The sequence below is a fragment of the Lichenostomus cassidix genome, chromosome 6 (assembly GCF_008360975.1).
Source record: "Lichenostomus cassidix isolate B80296 chromosome 6, HeHo_3.0, whole genome shotgun sequence".
Classification (NCBI taxonomy): Eukaryota; Metazoa; Chordata; class Aves; order Passeriformes; family Meliphagidae; genus Lichenostomus; species Lichenostomus cassidix.
The window spans coordinates 3628621-3636735 of record NC_139487.1 but is presented as its reverse complement, the minus strand read 5'-3'; positions in this window follow the sequence as shown (position 1 = coordinate 3636735).

Here is an 8115-nt window from a genome sequence, read left to right as displayed (position 1 = left end):
TTGGGATTTGGATGCAGTGCTTTTGAATGAAATTCCAGAGCATCCAGTGAGATATTCCTGGGAATGCAGCAGGTCCATGGTGCAGAGCTGGCTGCAGCTTCTCCTTGCTGCCCACCACTGTCCTGCTCTGCTGGATTGCACTTGCATTGAGCTCTTGAACAAAACCTTGAAAAAGCCCTGTCAGATACCAAAGTGTTTTAGTTTACCTCCTGAGCACTAAACCCTTGTGCAGAGATGTAAATTCTCCTTCTGTTTTGCTAATGGGATCAATGAGCAGCAGAAGAAAAAAAGAATACAAAGGAAGAAATCTCATTAATTTAATGAATTTTGTGTGGAAAAAGTCAGTAAAATACTTGGTGCCCTCAGGGTCACACAGCAAACAGGGGACAAGGCTGGGGACAAGTTCTCTGTGCTCTGTGCCCAGCCTCAGTCAAGTAAAACAAAGCTGCCTGCATCAGCCAGATTAAAGAATGGGTCGTTTTATAGCAGAAACCATAGGGCTTCCCAGATAAGAGATTTGAAAACTATTATCACATATTGCCTTGGAAAATACAAATAGGTAACTAAGAGGTGCCTTGATTAACTTTATTTATACACAGGGCATTTTTCTAAACCTTAGGATTTTTTTTCACAGCGTTTTTATTTTCTTAGGATTGTTTTAGGATAAAAATTCCATCTATTTGGCAATCACTAATGATTCCCTTCTGAATTCTTGCAGGAATGTAACGTCTTAAACCCTTCCAGATACAGTTAGATATGAACCTTTGCCCCTAGATTAGACTATTAGAGGATTATTTGATTTTAAAAATTAAAATGTTAGGAGCTGGTTTTACAACTCCTTGCTGCAAGGACAGTGGAGTTGCTTGGGTGAGTAAGGACCATTCATATCATGAGAGGTATAAAAGTTCAGTCTGCTTATTTAAAGTGTTTTGTTTTGTTTTGCAGCTATTGAAAAGAGATGATTTCCTTTTTCTAAAAGCACCTAGAGCCAGTCTGAAGGAAGACAGATATGAAATAACATTAATAGCTGCTGTAGATAGGGCATGTTTGATTATATTACTATAAATATACCACTATAATTTATTGCATTTAACTTTTTTTGTATAACAATGGGGTGGAATTGCAGGGGCTATTTATTTAGGGTGAAAATGGGAATATAAATGAAACCTTTTTAAATTGCATGGATGAAGGGATGCACAGACCTATTTGTAATGACAACACACTCAAGAGTGCCATGAGTTACCATGGATTTTAGGGTCCCAAGTAAGCTAAACTCTGATAGTCTCCTGAGAGATATTCCGGAGGAACAGATCCATTCATGCAAAGGCATAAAATCCATAAAATCATCTGTGTCTACAGTTTAAAAGGAATACAACAAAACAAATATTAATCCTGAGTTCAAATTTGGAATAATGGGGCCTGTGCTGTCTGTTCTGTTTACAATGGCTTGTGCTTTGTGGATACATATCAAATGTGGTAATATATTTTTATTACATAGAGTAAATGGTTAATACAAAGTGACATATATAAATAAATACATCCTATATCTGTATATTGTGATTTTGTTAACTTTACTGTTGATGAAATGTGATTATGATAAATGACTTGGCATGAGCTATTTTTTCATATAAAATTAATGTTTTAAAAAGTCTGTTTCACTTCATTGTTGCAAAAGTCAAGCCTGTGGTGTCATTGCAATGACCAATCCCTCCCATTATGGGAAAACAGCTACAAATTCCATTGCCATGGAATATTCCTTCATTGCAATATGAGCAACACAAGTGGAATAATTGCAGCATCTGAATACACAATGCTAATGTCTAGTCTTGAATATATGTTTAGCCTTAATACAGGTGATTCTACTGAAGTTTAGTTATTCCCTGGCATCTTGGGCAGGTTTCAGAGTTGGAGAGAAGCCAAGGTTGAGGGATTCCCTCTCTCTGCTCCCTGAACTTCCTTCCCTATTTGGAGTTCCCACAGAAAGTTCCAGGGTTGGAGACTTCCTAAACTGCACCCAAGTGGCAAACCCTGCACAGGGAATAACTTCTGATTCTCACAGAGCAGAGTCTTTTATTGTCCATGTAAAGTCCAAGTTCTTGGTCCTGAAATGTGTTTTTCTGCTGATTTACAGGGATTAATCATTAATAATTAATAATGAATTTTAATAACAGCATAGAATCACAGAATAGTTTGGATTGGAATGGACCTTAAAGATTATCCCATTTCAGCTTCCTGCCATGGGCAGAGACACCTTCCACTCACTGGGATCAGCAGCATTTCCAGGACTCTCCCTGTGATCTCCAGACAGAGATTTGAACTGAAGATTAAATTCCACTCCAGTGCACAGCTTGGGCCTCTTAAGGGCTCTTTTGCTTCCTATACAGGTGTTAAATCTCCACTGTAGGAAAGCAGAAGAGATCCCAGAAGAGCTGAAAATTCTCAGACATCAAATAATTTCTGACTTAACCAACACGATTACTTTGTGCTGTCTTTTATTGCCATTTCCCCCCATGATTTTAAATAACCATTTTCTCCATCCTTCCCTGGGCATTTTCCCCCCCACACATTAAGTTGTGTCTCCAGGGATGACCACCCTGCTCTCAGCAAGGCTCCAGGGCTGCATGATGTAAATAATTTATTCCCATTCAGCCTGTAGCCACTTCCAATTTGTACCCAGAGTGAGGCACAAATCATGCTCCAAACGCAAAGCTTTCACTTTTATCTTTGAAAGGAGAAGCTGGGGAGTGCTGGTTCTGCAAACCTCAGTGTTACAAGAATATTCTCACATTGGGGGGAAGGCATTTCCCAGAATCACAGCTCCATCCTGGGCTCCAGGCAGAGGAAACCTGCTAACACCATGCGAGGGATTCTGGGAGGCTGTTCCCTCTCGGAATCTGGGGGAGGTTTTATTTTGCTCAGGTCTCCATTACAACTTTTTTTCATCCCTCAGGAAGGACCTAAATATTGTCTTTCACAGTACAAAGGCAAACGCGAAGGAATATTAATTCCTGGAAAGTTTTGCCTGGAGATTTCACAGAGACAGAATAATTATCCTGGAAAATGCAAGGAAGTGTAGTTTCAAAGGACTTGCCACCCATATCATTATATAACTTTTTTCTTTTGCTAGCATCATGCTAGAACCAAATGAAAAGCCTCATTCCAACTTCTGCTGGCCTGAGTTGGGAAGAAAAGCAGCAGCAAGGAAAGCTGAAGGAAAGCACCACACTGGGTATGTTCCCAGCATGGAGAGGCACCTCAGACAATGCAAATATTGATTTTAATCCTTTGTACTTCGTAGCATGTACAGTGTAGAAGAAAGGCCCAGCCAGAGCTGTGGAAGAGAGGCCCAGCCAGAGCTGTAGAAGAGAGGGCAGCCAGAGCTGTAGAAGAGAGGCCCAGCCAGAGCTGTAGGAGCCCCAACCCAAAATAAAGAGCTCATCTGTGTCCCTGGAGGTCCCTGAGCCACTCTGGTCCCAGCCCTGAAGCAGCTCATTAGAAGATAAATAGCACAACCCCAGGGGCCCAGAGGCCTCTGCAGGGAAAGGGTTGTGAGGCATTCAGTGTTTTTGGGACATTGGGTAATGACAAGCTGACCCAAAGTGTGTCACATCCCCTGTGTGGTTTACAGATTGTTTCCCAGTGGCTGTGCTGTGCAAACACTGCAGAAATATCTGTTTTATGAGAGGGATGGAGGACCTTTGATATGGAGCCAGGCTGGGAGAGCTGGGGATGTTTTCCTGGAGAGGAGAAGCTCCAGGGAGAACTTAGAGCTCCTTCCAGTGCCTAAAGAGACTCCAGGAGAGCTGGAGAGGGACTTGGGACAAGGGATGGAGGGACAGGACAAGGGAATGGTTTCCCACTGCCATAGGGCAGGGATGGCTGGGATATTGGGAAGGAATTTCTCCCTCTGAGGGTGGTGTCAGCTCAAAACCATTGCCCCCTGCCCTGTCATGATCTGCCTGCACACAAAGTCCCTCTCCCTCATTTTTATAATCCCCCTTAAGGTACAGAACAGCCCAGAAATAAACAGCAAACCTGGCAGGGCTCTCAGGGTCAGAATTGATCCATGTTGAGTTTTTTTCTGAGCTTGGACAGAAGAGGAAAAGCCAGGGTTACACTTTTCTACATTAATATTTACAAAGGTCTACACTTTCTCAGGATTGCAAATTCTTGTTTTACCCCTATGACAAAAAAACCCCTGAGATTTCGAGTTTTTAATACATACAAAGCCATGATTTGTTAGTTTTTACAAGGCTACTTTTCCCTTCCATTTTTTCTGGTCTAAAGATTGCTTTCAGCGCTTTGTCATCTGTCCTCATTTAATCCATTTCAAAATTTATCCTTGCAGCATGAAACATTGCTGTTGATCCCATTAAGTGTCTTCTAATAATTGCAGGGTTTAAGAAAGCTAAAGAAAAAAACTGACTGAAATTAAGCTTGAAATGAATAAGAACATGAAAAAAAAAAGAGTAGGAGTATGGTAATTACATGCTTATGACTGTGACATTAGGCAAAAGAAAACAGAGCAGCAGATGGTATCTGAATCTAAGGAAAAATGTAAATGATGATGAACTCACACCATTCCCTAAATAATGGTGTGTTTAGCAGCAGGTAGATGTTCCATGTAAAGGAGAGTTGCCTGATAATTCAAGGACATACACCCAATCCAGGAGGGACATAGCAGCATCGTTTATTAGATGAGAAATCACTTTACCAATATCTGTGCACTGCAGGGCCTTTACCTCACTTTCCTGGCCCTCTCCACCACGGTGCTTGTCAATAAACTCACATTAGTGTTGATATTTGTCACTGGTAGCCACACAGAACATCACCTTCTCCTGTGACCTTGGCAGCCTCAGCACAGCTACTGCAGCCTGCGTGGGTTTGATACATATATTTTTGCTCATACTTTGTCCCTCCTTTGCAATGCAAAAGAAAGAAGAGGAAGGGAATATATATCTATGCATTTTTTCATATTTATGTACTTCTATATTTGTAGCACCTATAAATATGTATGGGCTTTACAAACGTGTTCCTCTGAAGGAATACTACAAAGGCAATAAAATCTATTATCTGTTAAAAATTAGTCAATTAATTTTATGAAAGATATCTGTATTTTGTAATTATAATTTTCACTTCTTCCACATCAAGAGGACTGAAAGAATATTTCTGCATAGCAGCAAACAATGAATATACATGGGCAGTGAGATCATCTCAGAAGAACTCGTAGTTACTTTAGATTGTTTTCTCCTCTATTTTCTGGCCAGCTCTCACAGACTTCTTGCTGGGACTGAGGCATATTCTTGTTCTGGTAAAAATGAGCACAGTAGATTGGGTTGATTAGGTGACAGAGATACTGCCTGTGCCTTTCTAATTTTACTTTTTCTCCCTCCCTAACCCAGATTCTGTGTGTGTTCCAAAATCTCCATCAGTTTTAGGAGGGAGACAAATATCCAGTGTGGCCCCATGTGAGCTTCATTACACCATCCCAGGCTGTCCCACACTATATTTTCTCTTTTCCCTGTCCCAGGCTGTCCCACACTATATTTTCTCTTTTCCCTGTCCCCGCCAGTTCCCACCAGCTCTTCCCATGTCCCACACAAGGGCTGACAAGTTCCTGCTTGTTATTCCCTATATTTTGCTCCTATAATGGATGCAGGTGCACACACTGCTGCACTGCTTTCCCCAGGAGCCCATAGTTCTTAATCATCCTATTAAAGTGATTCTGTTTTTCCCGTCATTTCCACATTAAGATTATCTGCTTTAACTGCACACACAGAGATGTTGGAATTATTTGTTGTGAGCAGCTGATTGGACTCAGCTCTGTTTGCTTACAAATCACCCCCTGCCTGCTCCCAGCAGCTGCTGAGTCACTGAAATATCCAAAATATTTCCAAGATGTTTCAGATATTATTTGAATACTACTTCATTTATATTGTTCAGATATTATTTCAAATATCCAAGATATTTCAGGTATTTTGGGCTGGAGGGGCACAAGCACTGGTGCTTAGAGAGAGCTGATGTGACAAATGGTGGCTGAGATGCCTCAGGTCCTGGGCTCTTCATGACAAGAAGGACATGGAGGGGCTGGAGGTGTCCAGGGAAGGGAATGGAGCTGGGAAGGGTCTGGAGCCCCAGGAGAGGCTGAGGGAGCTGGGAAAGGAGCTCAGCCTGGAGCAAAGGAGGCTCAGGGGGACCTTGTGGCTCTGCACAGCTGCTGACAGGAGGGGACAGCCAGGGGGTCCGGCTGTGCTCCAGGGAACAGGGACAGGAGGAGAGGGAACAGCCTCAGATTGCACCAGAGGAAGTTTAGATTGGATATTTCTAGCCTGGCTCATGACTTCAGCCCAAAATTAGTTAAATTAAGCAAAAAATACGGTTGAGGGAATTGATATTTGGCCATGGTTTCTCCAGATGCTTAAAAACTTCTAATCTTTGATTTTCACCTAAAACTCTGAGGCTGAAAAAAACTACCAAAAGCTGAGATTCTTGCAGGGAGAGCTGTATAAATACCAATATTGGTATTTTACCAGAGCTCCAATTACATTTTAATTAATATTTCGTTTACAGCAGCACCCACAGTGGGCTGGACCTTTTATAACCATTCAGGTGTGGATAGGTCATGAACTTTGATGCAGAAAATCCTCCTACTCTCCCAGTGGGAATCAGATAAAGAGGAAATCTTGGCAAGCTTTGGGATACTGATAAGGAAGTCTATCAAATGCAGTGGCAAAGGGAGTGGGCAATTTTATCTTGACATCTGTAGGCTTTGTATGGTGTCAGCAGATGAGAATATCTTCTTGTTTCCTCTCTAAATTCTCTTCACAACCTGGCGTGAACTGTGGCCAAATTCCAAAATATTTCAAGGTAACATTTTCAGAAGTCACAGGAAACTGGATTTTCTTCAGCAGGGTGGGGCTTTTGCTTTCTTTATCTTTTTTTTTTTTTTTTTTTTTTAGCTGGTGGGATGGATGTTCTAACCACTATTTTACATCCTGAGTTCTTAAGCTCACTGAAATTCAACGAGATACAGTCAGGAAAGCTGATAAACCCTGGAGACTCCTACACTCTGCTCTGCCTGTTACTATATTAAGGCTGCATTCACACAGTTTGGGGTTTCTAATGTGGAACAATTGGCAGCTCTGCAGGGCTGATGCCCCATGAGGGTTTCCTGCCTTCCCAATTTCTCCTGCCTGTGGAAAGTAAACACAGGAACTTGTGTGCCCACAAAAATACACACCCCACCAGGGCTGTGGGTCACAGAGACTCACTTCTACTTCATCATTTTTTTTTATTTTTAGCATCCTGATTTTCTCCTTCCCCCTCAAAGTTTATTTTTTCGGGTTTTTTTTCTTTCCAATAACAGGCTTTTATTTTATTTTATTTTATTATTTTATTTTATTTCATTGCTTATTGGAAATGGGTGATTTCAACCCCCTTGTCAGCTCATGTCCAACCACAAACTTGTTGGAGGAGTGATCCTCTGACCATCCCATTTCCCACACTGGGTTTTTATCAGCTTCCAGGTCGCTTGGTGTGAAAAATATGCAGTCAGCTTTCTGCCAGATCTCAAATTTCAGGGTAATTTTCTCTGAAAATTTTCTGTTAGATGATAAACTATTTATCAGCATTTGCTGAAATATAATTTGCCACCATCTGCTTCTGAACTCTTAGGCTTGGAGTGGGAATTTTGAAATGTCACCACTTATGATGTGCTTTGTTGGTCACCTCAGTGACTGCTTCAGGAGCAAGGACTGCTTGAAAATTCAGGAAAAAGGAAATTTATTCAGGAAAAATAGGGGAGCAGAAGATTTCAACTGGAATCTTCTTTTCCATCCTTCAGTTTTTCCTCTGTAAAAATGGTTCTCTTTCTCCCACCCCCATCTCACACTCCTTCAGGTCTCATTTCCCAAACACCAAACCCAAAAATCTACCAAGTTCCCTGCAGAAGCCAGGGATGAGTTCTAGGAAGCTCTATTGACTTATATTTATATTACATCAATCATCCAGCAGTCAAGGTCTTAATAATACATCTAAAGACTGTGATAATCTGAAAAGTACTCCCTGGAGACTCGTGCTGCTTCAGGAATGACACATTGCTTCTGAAGCTGAGAC